This window comes from Falco naumanni, chromosome 1 (assembly GCF_017639655.2).
Source record: "Falco naumanni isolate bFalNau1 chromosome 1, bFalNau1.pat, whole genome shotgun sequence".
In the NCBI taxonomy this organism is placed as follows: Eukaryota; Metazoa; Chordata; class Aves; order Falconiformes; family Falconidae; genus Falco; species Falco naumanni.
Genome location: NC_054054.1, coordinates 115,833,429 through 115,861,224, shown reverse-complemented (window position 1 = coordinate 115,861,224; position 27,796 = coordinate 115,833,429). Strand labels below are relative to the sequence as shown.

General features: G+C 47.3%; 1 long non-coding RNA gene across 1 annotated transcript in view; it reads right to left on the bottom strand.

Moving 5' to 3' along the window:
• The window catches only part of LOC121081316, a 95,061-nt gene that overhangs the window by 54,297 nt on the left and 12,968 nt on the right, over positions 1-27,796 (bottom strand). Inside the window, exons 2-4 of the long non-coding RNA XR_005825645.1 lie at positions 21,381-21,586; positions 16,391-16,579; positions 14,464-14,596 (exon numbers count right to left, since the gene is read on the bottom strand). This is a non-coding gene — a long non-coding RNA (uncharacterized LOC121081316). The remainder of the gene's footprint in view (positions 1-14,463; positions 14,597-16,390; positions 16,580-21,380; positions 21,587-27,796) is intronic.

Below are 27,796 nucleotides of genomic sequence, written 5' to 3'. Positions count from 1 at the left end.
CATCACTAACAGCTTCCAATGTGTGATTTGTGCTCAGGGTTGTTGCAGGACTATGGGCTCTGACGCAGGTGGAGAGGCTCCACTGTGGTGTTAGAGCACAGGTCAGCATCCCAGTCTGGGCAGCCACCGAAGAGCTGGTCCCAGCTCGGCTCTGGCCCAAAACTAGTGGCGCTGGGGTTAGTCCCAGCCTGGGCGAGCGTCTAAGCAAAGCCATGTGTGCACCGCACGGTGCCTGCCAGCCCACCATGCCCAGCTGAAGGGCAGGGGAGGGCTTGTGCAGCATCAGCCTGGACCAGGATTCATTCCCAGCTGTCACAAACCCCTTCACAACACAGAGGGAAGAATTAAATCAGTTATGCCAGTCCTGGAACGCAGGCATAATGTCTTCAGCAGAAAACAATTCCCACCTGCAATACATGGGGTAGGCACTGGCACAGCACAGAGGTACCCCGACCTGTAACGGGGTCTTCAGTTGCTACCATGCCCCCAGACACCAGCAGAGCTTGCATTTTACCCAAACCACTTCCCTTTCCCAGTCCTACAGCCTGAGACCCACCTTGGCTTTGCCATCCAAGTTTCCCTGCGGAAACCGACACTCCTCTCCCCGCTCTTTGCTTGAACACAGACCTTCCTGCTTCAAAGTGCAGGCTGTGGCTGTAGCTCCTGAGCTATCCAGAGCCTTCACTCATGTTTAAGGAAAGCTGGAATTACCGATGGATGGGAGGCTTTGGCTCACAGTTCTTTGGTGCTGGTTGCTCCCATGCCGGTAGCTATGCCAGTTTATGCAGCCCCGGTGGGTTGGTGCTCAGCTGTTCCAGGGGTGTTGCAAAGCTATGGGGATCCTCTGCTTTCCAGAGGGAAGGATCCTGCCCAGCTCGCACAGGACTGGACCCAACCAAGACTGGGAAATGAGAGTGTTATGAGAAACAAGCACATAGCCCAGATCAGAAACACAGCCTGCCTGAACAGGACTGATGGTATGTTGCACCCCATCAATTTGTCTGTTCTTAACACAACTCTTGGAATACTTTGTCGTCCTTTTTCCTTCCTCACATCTACTACTCTCTCCTCTGCACTTCCCACAGACAGTAATGTCTTCCGATTCCCTCCTCATTTTTCTCCCCAAACACACACAGCCTGCTGAGCAGGGTGGGGAGCAGAGGCCCCTGCTAATTGGAATCGTCATGGAGATAGTTCGTCTCACAAGAGCAATGCAGCCGGGGATGCCCCAGCACCCCATCCCGCCTGCAGACCCACACCTGCCCTTTGTCACAGCTGGGCTGCCCAGACCTGGAATCTAATCCCAGGAGGGCTGGGGAGGGAGGTTATTTTATCTTCAGAGAAAGGCAAACAGGATGGGCACTCATCGATCTTGAGAAAGAAACATTAGCCAAGTCAAACACACGCCGGGGTCTGAAGCAACAGGATGTCCATGATGTAATGCCTGGATTCACCTTGGCATCTCCTTTTACACTAAGGACAGACTTGGAGAGAAAATGAATAGATGCGAGTGCAGGACAAAGGAAATTTGCAGAGAGCAAATTAACCAAACCTGTTCTAAACGAGCACTGGCTTCCGACAACAGAAGGCGAGTTCAGGCTCACTGCTGGCAACCACCATGCACAGCACCATGAGACCCACAAACCTACCACCACCTGTCCTGTACGTCCACCCAGGCCAGGTCCCCACCTATCACAAGTGTTGTCTTCTGCTGCCTTAAGAAATTCAGCCATCCACCAGAACACATTTGCAGGGCCCATTGCAAAAAGGTTTTCCTCTTATTTATTCTGTGGTGGTGCCCCTGGTGAGATGGAGATCCGGCTGGGAGAAGAGCCCACACACCCCAGCTGCAGCCAGCCGTGGCTCAGCATGAGCAGAGACAAAGGCACCTTGGCAGGAGACGGGAACAGTGGGACACCAACTTACTGCCACATCACATGTGATTTTGTGCTACAACGGATGCAAGGACTCCTGCAGAGAAACTCCTGCTGGCAAACTTACCTTTATCCAAGGCTACAAGGCCATATTTTTAGTTACTGGCTCAGACCCTCTCAATTCTAGCCAAGGAGCACGTAGGAGGCAAACCAAAAAGCCGTTGTAACCACCCTCACACTGTCCCTTTCTGGAGCCAGCTGACAGTCATCCCAGATCACTGGGTTCAGTCAGAGCAGCAGTAGGATGACATTGGGACAGGGAGAAACAAACAGCTCCCGGCTCAGCCAAGGCCATCTATCAGGAGCCAGGAAGCTACTTTGCCCTTAAAAGTGTTGGTGAGATAGGTACAGCACAAAATAACCTTTCAGCTCTGGTCCTGGCCTCCAGAACCAGCACACCTGAGCCAACGAAACTGCTGTGACTGCAAGCACCAGTGTGCAGAGGTCTGGTTTGCAAACACTCGTGGAAGCCCTGTGGTCTCCATTAAGACTACACTGGTCTGAATCTGTTTCTATCACCAGTGAAGGTTTATGCTATCTCTACACCTTCACAAAACAAGTTCCCTGGTAAAACAGAAGCCAAAAGATCCATCACTCGTCTGCCAAACCTAGCTGCCAAGGGGCAAATGAAGAAAGCTCCAATGAGCACTGTCAAAAGCAAGGCTCTAAAGTCTAGGTCATATGAGCCCTCTGGCAGGAGCTCCAGCATTTTGAAGTCTACGGTGCTTCCCAAGTCTAACTGGCACAGATGGTACCAGGAGGAACCACGGTCCTTCCCCTGCAGCCAGTTTCTCTCGCCAGAGAAACGGGAAGAACAGAAACATAATTAAAAAGCATTGGGGAGAACTTAATGGCAAGTCTGCAAAATGGGTGGTGGCTCTGTTGGAGCTGAAAGTCAAAGTTCTATTTGATCTACTCATTTGCCACAGCTAGTTCAGAGAGCTGACTACTGGCATGGACCTCAAAAGTTTATTTCCTTGCCAGTATTCCCAGGCTTGTATTACCTTCTTTAACAATAACACTATAAAATTAGACCTTCGTTAATGCCGAATTGCACAGTAATTCACCAAAGAGAGCAAACAGACCTAATCTGACCATCCAGGCATTGATTAAAAGGAGCACCCCTGAGAACGCTGTAATAAAGACTCAACACCTCCAGTGCCTGCCACTAAAGACCTGTCTTTTTGCAATGATTTGCCTCATTAAGCCAGGCACCGCGGACCTGCCGTCCCTACTCAGATGCCTTCCGACCCTCGAAACAGTTGCAAATGGGAGGCAACACATCCCACGGAGGTTTCCCTTTACCCAGCCTACCTTCTGTTTCTGGTTAAGAACTTCTAGCAATTACTTTTAATGCCAAAAGACAATGTTTTCCAGCTGATAGGAGATCTGTACATTTCCAATGGGAAATGAGAATTTATTTTAGGTGGCTTTTGCTGGAAGAATGCTTTCAGTAAGTGGAAGGTCTTCCCAGTCCCCATCCTTCCTGAAGAAGCAGTTCATACTTCCTTTGGAAGTTTTCATTCTTTCAGTAAAATATAGTTTGTTTTTAAGCTGGAAGTTTTGGTTGTTTTGGCATGTTGTTACTTCTGGGGATTTAACAGTTTAATATTACTTCTTTGAAAAAATATGAAACTGACCTAAATGGGAGCCTTTATCAGAAAAAGCCATTAAAAGCTTTAGAGAAACTTTTGTCTAATTAAGAATTGCTCTTAAAAAACACTGTAGTCCTGCTCAGATTTAACTTCTCCCTGCTTATTTTATTTACAGCCTGCACCATGCTCCTTAGCAGGAAATCTAAATCAACCCCAATCTCAGATATAACATCAGCCCTTCCCTCAACATGCTACCAGAGATTTGCGATTGTCAGCTTTGACTTGGAAACATTTGGGTGATAAACCATTTAAACGGAAGAGTTTTCAAAAATCTCTGTTCAGGATCAGCACATTGTAAAATTGCATGTCATAAACTGAGTCTGACAATTGTTCAAATCTGTACTGAAAGCAGAAACTGTATCTAAGCAGTTATAGAGAAATATTATTTAGAAAGAAAGAAAAAAAAAGGAAAATCAGGTTCATCGGAGCATTTCTGAACTTAAAAAAAATTAAAATATAACCAATTTTAAGGTCTACAGAAGGTAAACAATTGACACAAAAGAATCCCACCAGAGACACCTCACAGTGGCTTTCCATTTCTGACCAGCTCTAGAAGTCATTCAAACTTAGCAGTAAGAAGAAAAGTTGTTTTAAATAAGCAACTTTGCCCACCTCTGTGTCCCAGAGTATCTGCAGACCATTGCTTCCCGGGCTGAGTGAGCAATCGCATGGGTCTGGCTTGGCTTAGCACAGTAGGGTGGAAAAAAAATGTCTTTCCTTTGGCACTTTTGTTTCCATACAGGCTATAAAACAACAACAAAAAAGCCAGATCCAAAATCAACCTCCTGATCCGACAGCAGCCAGCCTGGCACTTTATCCACATGTTGCAGTGGAGCCAGCCCAAGTGTAGCACCAAAGAGAAAGAGCCAGGAGTAATTCCTCATGTTTATTTTCTCTTGGTGTGCTAAGTCCCTGCCAGGCAGCACTGCTCCCCTCAACGGCTCCACAGAAGGTACCTGGGGGAACTTAAGCAGTGGGGAAGGTCCCCTGCGCCCCCTTCACCCCCCCAGACTGGCATCCACCCACCGCTCTGCAGGGAGAGAAGGCAAAGAACATGCAACAGCCACTAACATTTATTTTAACGTCCAACATTTGCTCAAAATGCTCATCCCCTCAGCCTCGCAAAGAGATGAGCTTTGCTGCAAATTTGGGTCTCCCCCCAAGAAACACCCCCACCCTAACCCCCTCCAGCATCATCCCTCCTTGGGGCCGTTAGACCCAGACCCTCCTCTTGCAGGGTCAGGACTCCTCTTCCCCCAGGCACTTCTGGAAGCTCTGGCTGCTCAGAGCTCCGTGCTCCATCCTCACCTCCACAGCTGCCTCCAGGTGCTGCTCCCTCTTACAAGGGCCCAAAAGACACTTGTCCAGGATTAATATGGAAGGTGGGCTGCTGAAAGGGTTTGGAGGCTCCCAGAGGCAGCTCCAGGACACAGTGCTGCTTGTTTTTCAGAGAAGGTCCACTGCAAACCCACCCCAGAGGAGGAGGTGCAGGGACAGAGGCAGGTAAGGGGAAAAAAGCCCTCTAGCTGGCCAGGCATCCCAGCTGTGCCAGGGCAGCAAAAACCAAGCCCAGCCTCTCTGGCAGGTGGGTTATAGCAAACGCAATCACTGGTGGAAATGGAAACACTTGCTGAAAAGAGCTAGGTGTGCTTCTTGGGATGGACCACAAATTCCCAACCTCTATGAAATTCAGTGCTTGCAACCCTCCAGCCTTCACCAGTGCCACAGCTGGACTGATGTGCCCTTGTGCCATCCTGCGGCGCAAGGGTAGCTCCTCAGGGACCCCCTTTCTTTTTCTCTTGCCCAGCAGAGGCACCAGGCAGGAGCCCTGCAGAAGGTGATGGTGTGCTGATTTCTTTATTTCACCCTTGTTTTCAGCTTTTTAGAGTTATTGTAGAGCTGAGAAGGGCTCTGAGATATTTGTTCCTAGCAATCACCCTGACTGCAGCATGGATGGGCTGCGGCTCCACACCAAGGAAGGTGAAGGGGGCTGTGGCATGTCTCATCCAACAGTTTTCGCAGTATCAAGCTGATCCACCTCCACTTGTGTCCTCTAACAGTCAAATGCTTGTTTTCTAACCACAGTGGGATTATTGTTGTGAGACTGACATTATCAACCCCCAGAGCTGAACAAACACCGATGCATGCTGCAGCGCAGGGATACAGCCACCCTCAGCCAAGCTGACAGTAACCCATCTTGCAATAGCAAGGGTGAAGTTTCACTTGTGCACATGTATGTACCCAACGAACATCCATGCTGCTGCCACGACAAGCTGAGTTTTCCCCTTCCCAGCAGCTGCCGATCCTGCCTGGCATTAGTGCTTGCATGGGAACAAGGGAATAAACATGGGAAACTAAATGGTTTGGAGGGCTGGACGTTGGCAGGGTCTGCTGCAAGATCCAAGCAGCTCGCTGGCTCTGCAGAGGCAGGCAGTGTGTACGAGGGTCCCGGGCGGAGCAGAGGGGGACGGGGCTGGAAGCTGTACCCGTGCCCGGCGAGCCATGGAGCAGAGGGCACCAGGATGCAGCCGGCTGGGGTGCCCCCTCTCCATCTTCCCTGACCAGCTCCTCGGTGGAGCACAGCAGAGGGAAGAAGTCTTCATGTGCAATTTCTTTCTCTCTCGTGAGCATTTTTCATCTGAGCCCCTTTGTCTATGTAGAACATCTCACTGTCACAAGAAAATGTCTCTTTTTTCTCCCTGAAAATGGTCCTTGAAAGCCCTCAAACCTGCCACTTTGCTTTGCTTTGCTTTTGTTCCCTTTCTTTTCCCGCTGGCCCTCTGTCCTGCTCTGCAGATAAGTGATCTGTTCTCACCCTCTACCTTCCCAATTTGCCTCTGTAAAAGGGAGATGGGAAGAAAAAGCAGAAAAAAGAATTATAAAAATAAAAATTGAGAAAAAAATTGGGGCCAGCTTCCTTTTCCTACTGTTATTCTTGCTGAATACTTCAAAAGTTGTTTTTTATAATTATTTTTTTTCTCTTTGCAAATTAATTTTCAGCCAGCTTTACTTAAGCTTGTTATAGATGTAAGGGGGAACTAAGGGAAGGGTTGGTCAAAAAAAAAGCCCAAGAATTTTTTATTTTTTTAAATCTTCATTAAATATCCATTTTTCAAAACCAATCATGACCCTCACGAACAAGCAACGCTTCACAAGCTTTTCACTCTGCTACATTTCTATGATCTTTTTTTATTAGCTGTGTTTATTTTTCTGTCCACCTGTTTCAGGATTCTCTTTCAATGGGCTCCTGGCAAGGGCCGAGCCGATCTCACACACACAAACCCCAGCCCACTGAGCAGAAACCTCATCTTCAAGAGAGCGCTGCAGAGACTTCCCTGAGCAGCTAAACTCACCTGCGGCAAGCCAGAGGAAACCTGTCAGATTTATCTTGTTTGATTCTGGCCAGAAGAAATCCTGTAAAGTGGGGCAGTGGGAGGATGCAGGGGAGGGTGTTTTCATCCAGCCCAGGATGCCCAGGTTGCTCGGGAAAAGGCTCGTCAGCTTCTGGGCTGCCCAGGGCTGCCTGCGGAGCACCAGCCCTCGAGTGCTGCTGCTGCTCTAACCCAGAGCACTGGGGTATTTGAAATTTCAATTATTTATGTGTTCATGCTGTGGGTTAATGCTGACTGACACTAAAACACTGCCTAGATTTAGCTTCATAAAAATTTTATCCCCACTATGAACTGCAAGTCTTTCTCCAATTTCATTTAAAGGAAACAGAGTATTGAAAAGCCTACTGAGGAATTCATGAGCAGCTAGCTACAACCTCACTTTTCCTCCTAGCCAAATCCTGGGACTTCATTACCATGGCAACATATAATAATTTTAATTCCCTTCCTGATTGCCACTGCACAGAGACCAATACATCTGCTTGCTTCCCTAGGAGCCTGCCATGCACTTTGCAGCGGGTACAACATGGCACTTGCTTCTTGGGGCTCATGAGGCAACCAGGAAAAGATGCTGAGTCCCTTTTTTCAGTGGAACACTCAGAAAAGGTCAATAAAATTCAGCAAACCCAATCCAGGCAGTGTTGATGGTCCTCTGATCTTTGGGCATCTCAAACATGCAGGCATAGCCCAATGCGGTGGGAGCTCCTGGAAAGAACAAGTTTTGTGACCTTTGTGGGGTCTTACAGGTTACAGGGAGAAGGAAGGGCAGCTTCCACCACTGAAATGAGAACTGGAAGAGGTATGAGGGGTGTCTATGAAGACACGAGGTCTCCAGCGATCACAAGTCCCTGCTTCAAGGTTTCTTTTATTTTAGCAATTATCACACTCCAAGGCATTTACAGGATTATAGTCTCTGGTTTACTGTAGCAGGTTGCAGGCACTGCAGCTGCCTTTCTGAGCTCCTCCACTGCGCCTGCACAACCCCAGCATCGAACAGAGCTCCCTTCACCGGACCTCGGGGCTGGGCTCTGCGCTGGAACCTGCAGCCAGAGCCTAACCTGCCAGCAACACCCTAACTGGCTGTTATCTTAATTATCTAATTCACGTAAAATCTGTTGTTCACAGCTGAAAAGCCTCGTTCAGACTCAGAGCCCATCCGGGAGCCCTGGGCGGGGTGGGGGGGTGAGGGTGGTCACAGGCCTTTGGTGCTGCTCTGTGGATAGTGGACATCAGGCAGTGAGAGCTGCAAGAGGCTCAGACAAGCTCAGCCAGGGACGAAGGCAGTTGCTCCATTTTTTGAGGGTGGGACCACGAATCAACAGAGGCAACACGCTGCAGCCCCCGGTGCCCGTCGCAGCCCCCCCGCTTGGGCTGAGCACTGCAGCGGTCCCCTCTCTGTACACCCCAGCAAGGATGGAGGTAGTGGGGTTCTCCCCTACTTTTTGTAGACCTCCCATTGGCAGAAAAATCTGGGTGGGTTTTTTTTCCCCATCAAACCCCCCACATTTGACAAAGTCTCCTGGAAATTCCCAGCACTGACCAGGCAGCTGTGTGCATCAGTAACTCACCCGTGACAAAGTGGCCAGCAGCAGAGATGCATCCACAGGTGAGCCGCTGGTTTCTGTAGTGCCTGTCACTCTGAGGTGCCAATGGAAAGGACCTTCTGGAGTATGGACCTGCCCTCTAAACTCACTTAAACTGCATTATACATATGTATTAAACCCTGTGTGTAGATATATAATATTTATTATATATATGTATTTATAATGCCCAGTTTTGTTCCAGACATCTGGAGAGTCACAACTCATTTAAGCACAGAAAAGGCATGGAGATTCACCTTTCTTTCAGGGCAGGAATGAATGCTCCATTGAAAAGAGCAGATTGAAATCTTCATGCTCTGTATGTAGCTACAAGCCAGCCTTTTCCTCCACCTCTAAAGATCCAGCCCTCCTTCTTGTTGAAGGGTTAAAAATTCTGAACAGAAACCACAGTGTTTTCCTTCTTTTTCTGAGCCTTTTTATTTAGTTACCCTTTCATTATTGTTTTCCTTCATCTAAAATAAAAGTAATCTAAGTAATTATAATCATAAAATGGATGTGAGCAAAATGGGTACTGCGAGGTTTATAAAATACAAATTTCCCTTTTCTGGGAAATATAGTCTCTCCTGCACTTAAACCTTTCAAGCTCTGCCCAGGCTCCTAAGGTGGCACAAACCCCACAAGGCTTGTAACGCCCTGGAGAGGAAATCACTTAAATATCCAGCCCTCCCCAGCAGATGCAGGGCTGCTAACCAAGTCCTTCAACTTAAGAGTGTGCTTCAGCACCGCCTTGAACGGGGCTGCTGTCCCGTCGGAGCTGGAAAGGATCGGTGTCCAGCATAAATTAATAAATGCCTAATGGATGAGTTTGCTAACACCAGGCACGCACAGAAATGTCTTCGGTAGGGGTGAATCGTCTAGCTCAGCTGAACGTGCCCAACCCCCCCCTAAGTGCCACCAGGCTGTACCTGACCCGTGCCAGGGAACCCATACGCAAGCAAGAATCAGTTTTTCTTTCTTTCCTTTCCTTTCCATTTTATTTTTTTTTAACTGTTTTCTGAAAATGACCCAAGAGAACCCTTCCTTGATGTTCACTAAGCAGTTATTGGCAAAATATCACTGATGTGAAAACCAGGAATCTTTCTTAAAGATCGCGTGTATCCAAATTGCTCCAGCCTGATCAAGTCCTCTTTTCTCTTTTGCTGTTCTTTTATTTATTTTTTAACCGATAACTGCTCTCTGCATGTAAGTTAGGCAGAAAGGGGGAATTCCACTTTGATTTGGGAAAGGAAAACACCAGCTATTAGCCTGAGACATCATGTAATCTCCATTAGAAATTATCTTTTATTTCCAGATTGCTGGAATACCCTTGGAGAACAGCAGGCCTGACGGTTGGGTCCCCCAGCCCCAGGGGAACTCCTGGCTCCCCTCTGCAGCAGCAGGTAAGCAGCTCACAGCCTGGCTTTGTGTTCAAAACCCACATTTCGTCTTTCATGGTCTGTTTGCCACTTTAGCGCTGGGGTAAGAACTGCATGGGAGATGGTAGTGTTTGTAAATGTGGTATCCCAGATCCTCTGCAGTGTCTGAAATGGATTGCAGTACATCCCAAAAAATTAACTTAATTCAGGTGTATGGACCAAAACTTTCTCTACAGATCCTTCCAGAGCTGTTATTTTGCCCAGAGCAATCAATTAAGATTTTTTGAGAAGACACTGCTTCACAGCTGCTTCTTAGACACCAGTAACCTCAATGGCAAGAAATAAATTCTCATTACTTTAAATAAAATCTGTCATTTCAAAAAGTCTCACAGCTTTTGAACTGAAGAACTTCTAACTATAAAAACTGACATCCCTGCTGCCTGGCGTAGCCTCACCATGCAGCCACCCGCAATCCCAGTATAGGGCACTTTGTCTTCAGCAAAGTGGGGGTGGCTGTGCTGCTCCTTCACAGCCTGCCTGTGGGATATGGGCACACTGCTGAGGGTGGGGAATCTTCTTGAGCATCCTCACTGATGCTCAGGAGGTGAAGAGCCAAGTCTGAGCTGTCACCACAATCTCCCTGCAGTCAGAGCAGGGGAACAGCCACTGCCAGAAGATGGTACCATTCACACTAAAGTCAATGTGCATGGTAGAAACATTTTCCTCCTCCCTCACATACAGAAAGCTGTGATTTAGAGTCTACATCTATGGAACGTTCTCACCCACAGCAGGAGGTGAGATGAGTCCCACACCTTGGCCTCACTGAGCTCATCTTCTGGGAGAACCCTGCAGGCTCTGCAGCATGAGTGCCTCCAGCCCGGCTCTCCGCACGAGCATCAACATGGTCTGGTGCAGGACAAACAGCCCCATCACAGGTGACAGCAGGGCCCTTTCAGGAAAGTGTGGAACCCTGTGGCAGTGCTAGGAAGAAGGTAAGGCAGAGGGATGTGCCTGAGCTCACCAAAGCATGCCCGACCTCCACAGCAAGTTGGTGGGTCTTTGCTAAAGGGATCAGTGATTTGATTTTCTCCTTGGCTTTTCTGCCCATGTACTTGTCTAGACCTCAGTGAAATCCTAGGAAGGCAGATGTACCAACCGCCCAGCGTAACAAAGTAAATTTTTACACTAAGTACATTTTTTTTTTTTTAATGTGCTGACTTTTTGGCAACATGACTGCCAAGTTAATCAGGCCTTTCATTTCTTTAACCAGCTTTAAAGGATTTGTAATATTATACTCAGTTATTGAAGAGCAGAGGGAAATTGTTTGTCAGATTATGAATCTGTTATTTATTGTGAATTAAGAGCACAATCACCTATTGCAGTCAACAGCAGGATATTTTATCCCAGTTTTAGGAAGGTGGGGGTAAAAATCTGCTGTGCCATGCTACCAAATGACATAAACCGACTCTGATCTCAGAAGCCACCTCCCGAATACTAAAGAGCTGGGACATAATGGCTTTTAAAGAATATAGTTTCCAATTAGGTCATTGGTTTCAAACACAGGGTGTACTAAATTAGTAACATTTGGTGGTAAATTTCTTTGAAGTTCTCATTAATCTTGGTCTTGGATTTGAACTTTTCTTGGCCATGTTCCTTATAGAATTTGGATCCCACTTATGTCAAAACAACTGATTAGCCCCACAGTTTGAAGGCAGGGGGGATTAGGTAGGGCGGGTGTTAGATTTCATGAAAGGCCTATTTACCTAGTCGTTTAGCATGACCAAATAGCAGGGCAGCCAACAGGAGTGACGTGTTGGAAAAATTCCAGCCTTCCTGGCTCATTAGAGATCTCCACAGCAAATGGTAGCATTGCGTTTGTGATAAGAGCCACTGTTCAGATTCAGCTGTCTACCCGGTCCAGACAAGGGCTGAGGGCTTTCCTTGACCTGTGATGGCTCTCCTGCATAACCAAGCTGCCCAGCTCTTCAGCTCTTGTGAAACCAGTGGAAAGGAAGAAGTGCTCTGAAGGAACACATTCAGGTGATGTCCCTTCTTTTTTGTGAATGACCTAAAGGAAACTTCCCCCCCAAATCAATTGAATTCTTTCCATCTGTTACAACACATTCAAAACCAGGCTTCTGAATAGCTCAGAATCACCAAACCCAAGAACTGTTAAGAAACTCAATGGGATGCTCTCATAGAGCCTCTGTCTAAAGAAGCAATAAGTTTAATTCATGAACTAATGAACCATAGCCCAGAGGAGAAAACACACTTTGAGTCATGGCAGCAGTGAAGCTTGGGAAGCTCTCAATAGGACATGCTGCAGCGAATTGAACCTGCAGCACTCTCGTGCCCATGGTGCACATCTCCTTCCTGAGGCTCCAATTAGTCAAAGAACAAAGAAATACACCAGGAGGCCTTTCCTGGAGATCACAGCCCAGCATCAGAGACCTGACAAGCAGAAGACTCAGAAGTTTCATGAAGAAACTTGCTCTGTCTTACTGAAGCATGAAATGACGGAGAACAGCCTGAGGGACAGGCTACTGTTGGTCCCCAGGGGACACCTGGTCTCCAGCCAAGACAGTGCCAGCCCCGGAGGGTGCAAGGTCAGCGTTCCTTACACGTCAGGTGGATGCACGCAAGCTTGGCACAGCTTCAAGCCCCTCGTCACCTCTTGCAGTTACTGCTCACTTCCATGGTCCTGGAATGGGCAGGAACAGCATTTCTGGGTGGTAAAGCTGCATGAGACATGAGCCAGTCTTCACATGGCTCGGATGCCCTTGGCAGCGCCCTGTGAGCAGTGCTGCTCCTGCCTGCTGCTGGAGATGGCTACGTTGTTTTGCAGCTGAAACGCACGAGGAAACTGCAACTGGTGCAGCAGTGGCAACACTTGGTAAGGAGCTCGGAAGGCACCCATAGAGTGCTCAGCCACAACAACATGGTATAAAAATAAGTTAAACCCATCTTTTCCTCAAAAGAAAAAAACCACAAAATCTTGGGATTGGGCTTTAATTTGAGGAAATCATTCATTCAGGTCTTATTTTGTATGAAACTCTTCCTTCCGTCTCTAGACAACCTATCTAAAACACTGCATCAGTGATCAGAAAGTCCTTTCTTACACCAAAACGCAGTGAAAGTCTGGGTACAGACCTTGTTCTCACCAGCCCTAATAAACACATTCAAGCTTCAGCACGGATCCAGCCCCACTGGCTTTGGCAGGAACTCTGAACATTAATAACGTTTGTACATATGCAGAGGTGTTTGTAGGATCACGGCCACACAATTAATATAGAACTAACTTTAATAAGCCTAATTAGGGTCATTCCCCAGTAGTGTGAAAAGTAGCACTGATACTTATTGGCTGGAGAGGGAAAAATCACAAGTCTGGTCAACCACGTGTTACTTTCCCACAAGTTGGTGACCTCAGGGCAGGACTTCAGAAATCTCTCCTATAAAACCGGAGCTACAGAAAATCAAGTTGGCTGCATTTAGATGGAGCCATGGAAAATACTTGGGGGTTGGTGGTTTGGTGGGTTTTTTTTGGGTTTTTTTTCAGCAGAACATTTTGGCACAGAACCATTTCTTCCACAGTTAGGAGCTCGGTAGTGTCCCTCATGTAATGATGTCAAAGCACGGAAAAAATAACCAAGAGGAGGAGAAAGAGTGTGTAGAAGCCCTTTTGGAAGGACTATATTCTAAAGAAAGGGAGCTTTTTATGGTGTTTAATAAAAGTTACACAGTCAAAGAGAGAAGTCTGTTGCAGTGCTTGCTGTCTTGCCTTCTGCAGAAAGGCAAGAACACGAGTGTAAGCTGCAGCTGAAGGACACATGGCACAAACCCAGCTCACTCACCTGCTGGCTTTGGGACCTTGTTTTGCCACCATTTATGAAGTTCTCCTCAACAGAGTCATTTCCTCCACTTGCCCTCATCTCTCTAGCTCATCTCCCCAACCCAGACCAACCAACCCAAACCCACAGGGTGCTGTGGGCTTGCCTGCACTGCCCACCCTGACCCCAGCACCTGGGTCCATCCCACCTGGCCAAATCTTCAGCAAGTCCAAAGACCTTGAGCTGTCCTTTGAGCTTTCAAAGGAGAGGCTAACAGCCATTTGAAAGCTGGATGGTATCCCTGTGCCTCGGGGGAAGGGAAGGCATCCTTTCCTGGGGTGAACCATGACCATCCCCAACCCATGGACATCACCAGTGCCTCCAGCAAGAGGATGGTGGGAAAGAGCTGGCAGCCAGCGTGGGTGCTCAGCACTGGAGGGAAGGTGGGAGTTTTCCAGGGTAAAGCATTTCCTCTGGTACGCATCCAATTAAAAATCATTTGGTGGCCTACAGCAGCTTCTCATCTGGCATATCGTGAAACCACTATTTCAGCACAATTTACAGCCTTTTGGGAAAGGGAGAACTTGGTTATTTAGTAACTTCCCCGCTCGCCCTCAGGAAGGTCAGATCCTTTTGTTCCCTGCCAGAACAGTGAAAGCTGTAAACTACAGGAGGGAGAGTGTGTTGGGAGCTTGTACTTACAGTGTGGTGCACCTGGATAACCCTGCAAACAGCCGTACAGTGCAGGGAGGTCACGTATGGAGAATCAGAATATTATGGGATTGATGCATCAGAGCGTGGAACGCAGCAGCAGTGCTGGAGGGCAGCTTATGAGCTGAGTACAACAACACAAAGTACATAGATTAGATGCATTTTACTGAGATTTGGATGAAATCTGCTGCTTAAAAGCAAGCATTCGGTGGACACCAGGAGGGGCTGATCGCCATTAATTTCCCCTTCCTAGCCTTTTTCCCGTTAGGAGACGGAAAATAGCAAAGCAAGCTTCAGATTTTCTTCCCCACAAGAAATACCACTTCTCAAGCAGTGTGGTACTCAGCTTTGCTCCCAGGCTGCGTTGTCAGCTTGCAGGGTATTGTAACGCTTGTATGGTAGCATGGTGAAAAAAAATAAAGGCTAAGGCAGGAATGAAACTAACTTGCCCAGGACCTCCCCCCACAAGAGAATATTTGTTAATAAATTTTAAAATAATCAGGTTTTTTAAGGAGAAAAAGTTAGCAGCATCACTTCTATGCTGCCTGGTGTCCAAAGTTTCGGGGCTGTGTAATTGGTGTCATTTTCAGACACCTCAGACAGGCTCGCATGACACAGATACTACAGGGGGAGAAGCCAGCTGAACACACAGCTAATTGTTGCGCTGTATTTTCCCATGAAGCTCACTGAATTTCCAACCAGGGGTTTGGGGAATAAAGTTTAAAAATCCTCCAGGCTCAGAAAATTCACAAGCGAGAGAAGGAAACATCTTCCATTGCTGCTATACATTTGTTAACATTTCATTTCACCAGAAATCAATACAGCCCAAACTGCTTCTGCCAAAAAACCAAAGGAACAATGGTCCAGGGGCTGCAGCCTGCCTAGTGATTTCTTTTTATCACCCCACCGAGGTATAAAACAAACACTTTTCCTCTGCCTCCCTATTTATTCTTAACAATATTTGTCCAAGAAGAGCTGAAACTTATCGGCAGGAAGTTTGCAGAGGAAAGATAATGGATGAACAGAGAATCAAGAAAAGCATTTTGAATGGTCCAGGCAAAGATAGCAAAGCAGTAGTTCCTCACATCATCTTCATCTCAGCTTGCTTGCTCAGCCTGACAATCAACATCTTATTATGCAGTCCTAACATTTCTCTGCAATTTAAACAAGGCATCAGTAATGGTGTGTGATCTTCAAGGTCACTTTCTGGAGAGCTGTCTTTAGCCCAGTGGTCGCTAGCTATTTAGGAATAAAAATGACAATTTCACTAAAGCAAATTACATCCTGGAAGTATAATACACTTCAGCAAGTGCAATGGAAATTATCAGATGGGAGATCCAGCTTGGAATACATTAACTTTCATGTGTATAAAGTAGGTTTCTGGGATCCGGAAACATTCCTGTGTAGCCCTCGGAGAAACAGTGGCCCCCCTCCGTTTATCTCTAGGTACATGGATTTATAATTATAGTTCATTTTAAAAAAACAGTCTCTTGCTACTGTATCTGGATACATCAGCCTATTTAGAGTTTATTTCCTTCGAGGTTCTTTACCTTGCAAAAAATAATTCATCTCTGCCACAGTCTTTCTTCAGAGAGAGAAATACTACATTCTGCACATAAAAAGCTCCTTTAACCTATCATGCAATTTCCATTATTTCTTTTCCCATGCTCTTATCTGAAGATAATCTTTTTCTTCCTCCATTGGGCAACTAGCTCCCGTCTGCCTTAGCCAGTAATTGCCTGCGGCGTCACAGTAATTCCTGTGATGATTAACCGATGTCACCAAGGCCACGTTTTGACATCACAGAATAAGCAGGTTCCTTTTGGGAACAGATGGATTTATTTATTCAGATGTAACCAATGTTGGCAAATGCCACGTGATGTGTATTTGCCAGACCCTCAGGAAAGGTTTTTCTTACCTCATAGCGGAATAAAAGATGAAGCGAGGTTGGGCAAAAGGGAGAGCATTTGACAGCGTGTAAGTCAAGTTCAAGTCAACTTGATAGAGAAAATCATGGTCTGACGTATGGTGAAATGAAGGTCTGATGGATGGGTGGGAATGTAGATCCATGGGTTCGCTGGAACATGGCACCAAGGTGGCCACAAGACTGTAGATGGAAGAGGAACGTATTTAAATTTACCTGCAGTGGGTCAGTAATTCCCAGTGGGCAGGTTTTGATGCCTTTCCCCATTTCATAATGACTCCCTACAGAATGTACAGTTATCATATTCTTAAGTCCTATCAAAGTTCACATTCTACCAGTTATGATTTGCAGACAAACCTAACACATCCTAAGCCATGACTGTGTCACTGACTTACACAGAGGAGGCAGAACCAGCCCCAGCTCATGCTGGTTGCAGAGAAACCCCCTTATAAGTGTCCGAGCAGTATTCAGATTCTTGGGGCTCGCATTTATTAACAAGCCAATTTGTGGTTTAAGATGAAAGAGGGGGTGGCGGGAATCTAGCAAATAAGCTTGTAAATAGGATTTTTTCCCTCCTAGTAGAATGACAGCTTTTGTATGTTAAGTATATTCCTTCTAGCTGCAGTGCACATGCAAAGAATTTGTGAGCAGAGTAATGCTGCATGCATGGAGGTCGGTAACCTGGAAAAGAACACCACACACACACACCCCGAAAACAAAGTCTACCATCAAGGACAGCCCCCAAAGCCAGAGCTAGTGATCGTTAACAGTCTCAGTCTTGCAAAGCCTTGTACTTCACTCAGCTCTTCTTAAAGCTGCACAGAGTGGAACCACTTGTCATTTTAGCATCCATCAGAGGTGTGCACCTCCGTGGGAACACAGAGGCTGACTGCAAAGTGGCAAAAGGATTTTAGCTGTGCTTTTTTGGAGACAGCGGTCAGAACCACCATGCCTGCTGGACCAGACTGTCCTTTAGACTTGTTTCCGAAGTGAGGGCTGGAAGAATGTAACAGCCCCACCATAAGACCTCCCTGGCTTTCAGCAGTAGGAAGCCTCTGAGGTTTCCCAGTCATTTCCAAAAGAAGTATCTGTCATTTTACCGAAGAAGGTATCACAGTTGGAAACATCACAGCTGTTCCTGCCAAAAACACGTACTGGAATTTTAACCAGCCTCACCAGAACTTTACCAGTTACACCTAAAACAACCTCAGAAACAGCAGAGGCAGTAAGTAAGGAAGAAGCTAGTCCTTAAAGATGAAGTTCTGTCCTACCCTAACCCTGCAATGGCCATCGCTGCCTGGCTGCTGGCAGAGCCATGCCACTAAGAACTCCAGAAGTAGCTGCTTACACACCACAGGATGCTCCGGTGCCATTTTGGGCTCTTTCATATCACAATATCGCCTATCACAAGTGCCGCGTGCAGGGCCACGTTTCCCTCTGCTGACACCATTATACACACTGGCTCGTGAGCCTGCTTGTGTCACTGAGCTGGTTTTTCAGATGAAGCAATAGATACCTGTATTGTGAGATGCTGGGGACTTGGCTTCAACCTCCGAGGAGCGAGGGCTTGAAGGTGAGCCACAGGCTGCCTGTGCTGGCGTTGCAGGTTGCATTGCTCTGCTTCATCCAAGATCATCTCGCCAATGAAGCCCTGTACTTTGCATTTAATTGAGGAGGCAGCTCACAGAGCTAGTGTGCGTTACATACCATGATGCCTTTACTGAAAAATCCTGAAACTTTCGTGAAACTCAGAGCACTGAAAAATAATTGCCAAGACCACGTGTCTGCAACCTGATATTCCTTCTGTGCTTCTCAGAGTGGCTACAAAATTCAGACGAAGTCTTCAAGTCTGCCAGTAATTTTTGATCAGAGGCACTACATCAGAGCATCCCCCTCTGGTAGAAGAAAACAGAACAATGCTATCTTTCAATTGATTTTGAGATTAAGTCACTCTAATTATCACAATCTGACCTCTCCTTGACATGACACCCACAGAGAATGGTGGAGCCTTGACACATCAAGCATTGTTGGACTGAACAGATCGAGAAGAGACATCCTTGTTCAGGAAGACCTTGGGGGAAGCAGAGGAGAAATGCTCTGCCTTGTGAACAACAGCAGAAGCCCAGGGCTCTGTCTGCAAAGGAGAGTGTGCTGGTGCTGCAGCATCCTGGCTACCTGCTGAATCCAGCCCTGGCAGCTCCCAGACTCGTGCCTGGCCCTTGCACCCATCTGCGCTGCACCTATGCTCTGCACCCACAGCCCGGACTTCCCTTCTCCTGAAGGAGCTCCAGACCTGCAGGGTTACTTGCTCCCATGTCCGGCAACGCAATGCAATGCAAAATATCTCATTTTCCCTTAAGCCCTGCTCCCTGTTAGCGGTGGGATCAGCCACGTCCTCTTAGCTGGGCAGAGGTACCACCGAGGTACCAAAGGGATGCACAGCAAACACCAGTGGCAATAACCACTGTGACGGAGAGACAAAGGGGCTGACAGGCTGTGCTGTGGTTCCTACGTATGTCTGGCCATGCCCTGCCAGGCAAAAAGCCACTGACATCTAACGTCAAGTGTTTCCTACTGACTGGCCTTAAACCTTGAGAGACGACTGACCAGCAGGCAACCCATGGCTCAGGCATGTCACGGACATTTGGACTATCTTAAAATGTCCCTAAATCTTCACGTATTGCCCAATTCTATGGTGTCAACTGTCGCAGCACTTTGATTCAAACACCCCAAGGCTGGGAACAGGACCAATTTGCCGAGAGCTCGCAGACACGAGATTAAAACCTAAAACATTAAAAGCCTTCTGGGGTTTGGGTTTCCCCCCACTTCCTCTCTTGCTGGAATCAGGAAGTGCAAAGAAGCAACTCTGAAAATAAAACTTAGTTTCTTTTCAGAAAGTTGCTTGAACTTTCTGAACCGTACGTTTCATTCCCATTTAGGGCAAAGATCCAAGATAGTTAAGTTATTCCTGTACTTAAACCAGGTTCAGTCATCCTTAATAATTAAGGGCACTAGATCAAAAATTAAATTTATTGTACCAGTAACACAACCACAATGGATCTTCATAAAACCTAACCACATGGAGAAGCAGGTTGCCTGAGATCTGCCATTCAAGCGGCCTTTATTGCATTTATATATAGAATCATGAAAAATGAATTAAGAATGGGGATGACCCTTTGTCTACCTAGAGGCCTAGGAAAGATGTTTGCCTCTGAAACAGTTTGAAAATTAGCATTTTATAGGGCCTGGGATGCTGCCTGACACACAAAATACTTTAAAATTCTGTAAATAATGTAAGTAAATTAACAAGAGATAGTGACTGCAATGAATAAAACATAAGTTAAGTACCTTTCTGTTTCCTCTGAAGCCTAGAGGAAAAAAGTGACTAGATTCAGCTCTTTGGGGGAAAGAATTGAAAGTACTTGTAATGTTGGTAGGAGAATACACAGATAATTTAGAGAAACACTGAAAAGCCAGTTTGAAGCATCTTTGACATAACTATGAGAAAAGCCAGGCTTTTGTGGCAAAGGCAAGGCCCTTGCATTGAGTTTTAGCCTTGTCTAGGACAGTCCAACACCCATCAAGTGCTTGGGAAGATCATCAGGGATGGGTCTTCCCACCTTCCTCGCTCCCCTTGCTCCCCCTTCAGCACTCCAGCAGGCTCCTTAGAGGAGGTGGCTCCTGGGGAGGCCAAGCACAGCTCAGGGGGCTTCCTCCTTCCAGCGTGAGCTGCTGAGCCCCACTACAAAGTCTTCCACTCTCCTAAGCAAGTCAGAGCTCAGGGAGCCAAAAAAGAACACGGAAGTCCAGGTTCAGTGCTTCTTGCTCTACCATAAAGGATGAAACTGTAGCAGACATGCTTCAAGCTGAAGAGCATGACCATCAGCAGCTGCAAACCCCATCCAACATCAGCACAGGGCTCTCCCTGCTTCATTAAGCCCACCCAAAAGCCTGGGCATGCCTGTGCAGTCGTAGCATGGCTCTGTTGGCAAGGTAGCATGTGGCTGTCCTGTAGACTTATCTGGGAACAGAGGTGAGCTTGGACCTCTCTTAGCACGGACTGGTGTACAGATGGGGTCGCCCATTTGGTTGCCCAGCTTCCTATATCCTTTTAAATAGAGACACTGTGATGAGAATTTGATAGGGCTTTGGCAAGAAAATTATTGGCCTGTTGGTGAAATAAAGCGCATGTCCCGAAGGAGAGCTGTGAGGTCAAACGCGTTACACTTGCCGAGGCGTTTGGTTGACGCAACCTCTATTTTCACATTTAAAGCTTGAAGCCCTAACCTGACATCCCTGGCGAAGGCAGAGCAGGAATCTTGCAGCAGCATGCCGGCTCGGAGGCGCGAGCCTTATCAGATGGGCTCTGATATGACAGCAAGAGCCTCTCCCAGGATGTTTTGGCTTGTGATCCACGAAGAACACCTGGAAGCCAAAAGGAGCCTGGAACAAATTAAATGAATTGGCCAGACTTTCTCATCTTGTTAACATGCTGCAGGCTTCATTTGTGTTTTGGGCAGGGATTCAGAGTGGTTCTTTATTTGATTCAAACCAGATAGCCAATCACAAATCCAAAACTCCTGCTCGTATCAGCAGCACCCAGACCCTGTCCCTACAGAAAAATTCTTCGCGACAAAAGCATCTCTGACAAAATCAAACAGCACACACACAGACTGGAATTTTGCTGCAGATAAAAGCTAGCAGAATATTCTACTTGGTCTCTTCTCTTTCCACTTTTCATCTCTTTTCTAACTCTTCAACTTCTAGTTTCACTGCCCCAGATCACAGGAAGATTCAAACCACAGCAGCTTCCAAACTCTGCATCAGGAAGTTCAGCTGCAAACTCTAGAAGGACAAACACCTACAGCATCTCCTGGGAGAGCCTCAACCACAGCCACAACGGATGCCATGGCTGGGGCATTGTGTCCCATCACCCCAGACAACAGCTTCTATTCATTTTCCCCCTGAACAGCAACTTTCTTACCTGGTATTTATGGAAACGACTCAGAGATCCTGCAGAGATCACGTTTCTGTAGCCATCTTGTGCCTTCAGGAGATGTGCAGCAAGGGCAAGTATGCCCAGATGACACCAGCGAGGACACACACACACTGCCACGGCGTTCTCCTCCAACCCACCGTCCCTGTTTCACCTAGCACTCACAAACCCTTTTTCTCAGGGAACACGATGTCCTGTAAGATATAAAGAATTTAAATTCAGTTGGGTGGCAATATTCAACCAAGAAAAGCATAACGTGGGCAAGGACCCAAGGCAGCAACACCAAAGGCATGAGACAAGCTGTGTCCCTGGTACTCCTAGACCAAGTGGTTCCATGACCAGGGAAGTCCCAGCATGACCGTTTGCATTTGCAGGTAGCAAATAAAAGCCAAATACTTCAAGAGAAAGGCAGCTCCTTCTCTTGCCCCTACTCCTGCCAAGGACTCAACATCTCATCCATCATTTCCACCTGGTTTGTGCTGACATATGAAAACATGCTCCATGCAGGCATTAAACTGCTAACATCAATGATCAAATCAAGAAAATGGAGGGATTTTATCAAGTACCGTTACTGCCAGGTCTACCTGTGCGTAAGGCCTTCCAGCAAAGATATAAATCATTAGTTAAACAGTAGGGAGCGGGGCGTATGGCCCTGCTGCTAGAAGATAGTTTGGCTCAGAGGGAAATAGTCCTGCCCTGCCCTTCCAGGGAAACACTGCTAGTGCCCTCTCAAGTCTCTGCACAGCTAGCTTGAAGCAGGAAATAATTGGGTTCTACCCCAAAATCCGTCATTTATTCATTTTATAATCTTGGGCAAGATACAGCCCTAGTTTTGCCTCAGTTTCCCTAATTCAAAGTGGAAGTGAGCCCAGCCATCTTCTGAAATCTGCTCTAATATTCATGGGGAAAAAACAACCACCATAAAAACACACACCACTAAACCCAAGCAAAGATCTTACAGACTCATCAGTGTGGGGAACCAGCTACTACGTTTTTCCCTGCTCTGCAACAGCAGAGATCTACACTAAAGCCATTCCGCGGGTGTAGGCACTCCTAGCTGGCAATGGGAACCACAAAGGAGTGTGGGTTCCCCTGTTTGATGCTTTTGGTCAAAGCAGCCACTGCTCAGGGGCTTTTCTTTCAGAGGACACCAGGATTTAAAGTTAATTGTTTTACAAGCAGGCAGAATGGGTTTGTTGTTGTCAAAACCAGTTTCCAGTGAGAACTGCCCAAAGAATTTTCCTTCTCTACCTCCCTTCTTATTCCCCTGCCCTGATATACTAACGTTATCGATTTTGATCTAGCTTTGTTTAAATGCTATTGAAAGCCAAGCAAGAGAATTTTGTCTGTCAGAATTTCCCCACCTATTAAATTTTTTAGAAAGAAAAGTCCAGTTTTCTTCCAGATCAGGACAGTTGGCTCACAGCACCCAGCTCGCTGTGCCAGGGAACCGGTGGCCGCTCCTGGGCTCTCAGCTTCATTTTAGCATCTCAGTGTTCAGGAGCGGATCCATACCCAGGGAAGCCCCTGCCTGGCTCATGGGGCTTTTCTGGAAGATGGAGGGTCCCAGGGAACCTCAGACACCATAGCATGTAGCGGTGGGTTGCTGGGCCAGTGTTCTGGGGGAAACGACCATTAAATCCAACCCAAACCCAGCTGTGCTGGGCTCAGGGCTGGCTCGGACACTGGCCAGAGAGCCCAGGGTCAGCCCTTGTGCACACTTCGGTGCTCTAAGGGAAGCAGAGCGAAGAGGGCTGCTCAGCAAAGCGTTCCATAATTTGCTATTCTTGCAGCACAGTCGGCCCGATTTACAGCGGGAGGTGCTCCTGGAGGAGACCTCAACTTCAGACACAGCTGTGAAGCACCTGACGCTGCAAAAGGGTCTGCAGGAGCTGCGCTGTGAGCCCCAAAGTACAAGATGGTGCATTGGATAGAATTAATCAGTCTGCTCTGAAGAAGGAATTCTCCTCACTAGGGAAGGAAACAGCTTTGCCTGCATGATGAAAAATTTAAGAACCCCTGGCCTGGCAGTGTCCTCCTGGGGAAGAGTTAAAGCAGCAGCCTGAAGAGAGAGGCAGACCTTTCCCTTTACATGTAAACTGCAGATACGCTGCTCCATCTCAGTGAGTTTCCTAAATAAATTGCCCTCCTTGCTCTCCTCAAATCCAGCGGGATGTTCATCCCTTCCTCTCTCCAGAAAAGAAACAACTAAAAGTGGAAGAAACCTTGCCTTTTTAGTTAATATTTTGCCGAGGCTGAACTCTCAGCTGCACCACCCTAGCCTGAGCCAACCCCAGCGTCCCCCTCACACAGCACGAGCATTTGCTGCTCTGATTTTGTAGGGAAGAGGCTAAATTTGGGCATTTACTAGCTCTGGCAGCCTTCCCTGCAAGCCAGCCGACTACCTGACCAAGGAGACCATGCAGCTGCAGAAAAGCAAAGCAGCTCCTTTCCTCTGGAATTTCACCACTTTCCCAGGGTGAAGGGGGTGGGAGCATCGCCCTGCTGGCATCCTGCTTCCCCCCCAGGGTGAGAGAGGGAGGACAGAGCCATGATGCAGGCACGGGCACCCATGGCCGGTGATGGCACCCACCCAAGCAGAGCAGGCTGTATTTTCCCACCCTGCCCATCCCTCCTTGGGGGGACACCCGGCTGTCTTGCCTGCTACCCCAGGACACGGACAAGGTTTGCAACTCTGCCCCAGGGAGTGCTGGTCCTGGCCCTGCTCCACTAACCACGACTGAACCCCCGAGCCGGCTCACCGGGGGCTGCAGCAGAGCTGCCCGGGGCGGGCGGCAGCACCCCTGGCCCAAGCGGGGCTTTATACAAACATCTGCACCTCCGCTCCTGCACCCGTCAGGCCAAACAAAAACAAAGGCACAAGCTTTCCATTTTCTTCTTTTATTACCCGCCTTCAAAAATCAAACAAAACACTGGTCAGCCGCAGGATTCCTGTTTTTATGGAGGCCATCCTGCCACGCTATTGCTCCACAAGGACATTATTAATGCCATTTACAGCTCAGCTAATAACTGAGCCTCGGCCGCTCTGTAGGCGAGAGCTATGGAAGAGTCATTACAAAGGTGATCCCAGCAAAACTTAATTCTGCCTGGCCACATGCTGGCAAGGCCAAAGCAGCAATCATTCCGCATCCTGGCTGTAAAATCAAATTAAATAAAAGATCCCATTTCACCGAGGGCCTAATACTAATTTGTGTAACATTTCCATTAAACAATGCTGCCTACAGAAAACATACACTAAAGCACTTTGACGATTTAACAGGGAACATTCCAATAGGAAACATTATTAGATTTTCCTATTAAGCTGCTCAGGGCACACGCTCGCTTAATAGACGTTAATTACATTAGCGAGGCTGCAAATTCAGTCCTGGTGGAATCTAAGTGACTTTTGTAAAATTGACTCAGTCCTGGAATTTCTGTAGGGACAAAAGGTAAAAAAAAAACCCCAACCAATACCTAGATAGAAAACTGGAACAAGGCCATCATGTCACTTTTTCAGCAGTGTTTTTAAAACACTTTAATGTACTGGCGCATTTTGCTTTCACATTTCCAGAGTGGAATTTTCACTAATTTCCCAGCTTGGCAAAATAATTGGAGACAGCTCATGATATTTGATTAATGGATTTTTTTCTGCCAGTGGAAAGAATGGTTGAAACAGCAAAAAGGCTGAGTATTTAAGTTCACTGTTTTTGTAAAGCCACTAAAAGTATTTTGTATTTCTTCAGCACGTGCTTGTGTCCTATTATGTTCAATGGGGATTTAAATACACGCTTTGAGTTAACAAGGCATATAATGATTAGCCTAAATCAAGATCTAATTACAGAAGATTGTTGACAAATGATCTCAGACAACATGTAAACGCAAGCCAAACAGTATTTCACTTGCACCCAGCAGAATTACTCTTTTTTCAGCTAATTAGCTTTGGCCTAGATGTATCATACCTAACATTTGGGTCTATGCTTCCACAGACAGCTAACCTCAGCCACATTTTGGAAGCATCCCCAGTTTGCTACTGACTGCTGAGGGAGTCTAAGCATGGATTTAGGATTCCACAGCTAAATAAAATTGCATCTGGCTCAGTTCTTAATATTTTGGAGGTACAATTCCTCTTAGGTCGTGCTGTCCACCCTTACACTCCAGCTCTTTTTCACTAGTAAAAGGCAAGAACCTTTCAAAGCTCCATGACAGCTTAAAAAACTTATTCCCACTTAAAGGGCTGGGAATGGCAAGCCATTTGCCAAGGGCAGGGGCAGAACTGGGGGTGAAACGCACTGCCGGGGACCCCCAGCCCTGCCTCAGCGTGTGCACATGGCTGTGCAACCGCTCAGGGCTGCCGTCGGGTCCCCTGCCCAGGAGCCGCAGCGTACAAGACCCATCCAGGTTTCTGATGTTGTGGCTCTTCCTATGTGCAGGCACAGGAAGGGCACTATGTAGGATGCAATCTCCTAAATCTTAATTAGTCATACCGTACCTTATATCCAATAACAAGCTGATGACTCAGGGCCCTTGAAAAGCCTTTCTGTTCATTTAAACAATGCGGTATTAGAAATACTAAATACAATAGGCACTTCAAATGTATCCAGAACCTTAACCTCATCCCTTCCCTTACTCTGAGCTTATATGATTTCTAACAGATGAGTTGCATTAATAATTGAGATACATTTAAAGAAAGATTAGGCCTGAATGCAAGTTTCTGGAGAAGTGGGAAGTTGCAGAGTTCAGCACAGTTGCACAGCAAGGTCAAGGACCCACTTGAGCTGTATTTGTTACTGCTGTGCTGGAGGAACATCATCTCTGCTCCCCCCAGGCTTCACTGATGTTGCTCCTAGCTGTTGGGTTGTAACGTCAGTGGAGTTTTATCAGCTTCAAGAGGGGAAAATCAACCCTGAGGCTCCTATTCATTTCCACTTCTGCAGTGCTTGGGAGCTGAAGCATGGCTCTCGCAGAGGACTCTCCAGCATTGGGTCCTGCTAGGTTGCTGTTTCCCATCAAGGTGACACAGCATGTGACAGCTTTCCTCCAAAACCAGTGACCACCCTGCGGGTGAGCATCCTGAAAGAGCGTTCACATTCCCCCCTAGACTGGTGAGCCTCCATAGTTCATTACTTTGAATTCAATCTAGCATGGGTGCACCCCTTGGCCTGGCTCCCCTCACGCACGCTACAGAAGAAGCACCTGCAGCTACCCTGCTCCTCCTCTCATCAGTCTGGCAAAACAAAGACCTGCATCTTCCCCAGATGCCATCTCTAAGACTCCTAACTTCCAGAGCTGCCTGTCCCAGCAGCCATGAGAGACCAGCTCTCCCAAGACTCTCCCACTCCACTCATGGCCACTAACCCAGGACTTCCAAGGGATAAAGGGGTCTCAATTTCATCTCTTCCAACAAGAAACCAGCCGGGATAAACACCCAAGGAGGAATTAGATGCCCAGGTACTGCCCTCTGTGTGCCCTGCTGCTTTGCTGCAGGATGACCCCGTGCCCGGTGAGGAGGGACCCCTGGTGCTGACTGCCAGAGAGGCTCTGGAGGGGGGGCACCTGGGCTGTGGGGAGCCAGGAAAGGTGGAAAACCATGGAGGAGAGGGGAAAGTTATTTCATCATGACAGCCCTGGGTAGACCCTGGGTTTGAGGCAGCTTTGGGTAACCTCTGCTCAGCCCCTTGCAGCTTGCCCCGACCCTTCATGGGCAGCAGGCGATGGGCTCCGGCTCTGTTCCCACCCCCTCGGGGCAGACCCGTCTCTGCACCTTTTGGAGCAGAGGGAGAGGAACGGCCAGTTCCCCACAATACACCAAGGAGGCAGAAACAAGAAACTGCTTGTCTTGACATAAGATTTCTGACAGCTTTTAAGCAGACGGACATGAGCTGAAAGCCACCCATTAGCAACCCGTCTCCCAGGCAATTGCTCATGTTCTGTCATTTTGGCTGAAGTGTCATTTAGACTAATTGGCCTTTTTCAGAGGGCAAATACTACTTATGAACCCTCCTTTAAAACTACATGCAGCCAATGACATCTCCAGCGTGAAGTCTTTCAAGCTCAAAACTTCTAATTAAGTAGATGATAACATCAACACAACTTCTGCTCCACTCCAGGAGCTGTCATCACATAGAACTACTGCTTTCTGCAGTTTTTATCATGACATCCATTATATTTGGCATTTCTCTTAAGTCCCTGACCCAAGGACACACACTACTACATATGCAACTCTCAACTCTCTAATTTGACTTCATTTCTAGCATTAATGTTTGGAAAGAAAAAAAAAAAAGATTTTAGAAGTCATGACCCAAGTGTAATTGAGGCCTCAGAAGTAGAAGCTAATTCAAAGCAAAACAGACCACCATCCCCACACCCCACCACAGCCACATTTCCAACAGCAAAGCTAGACTCAG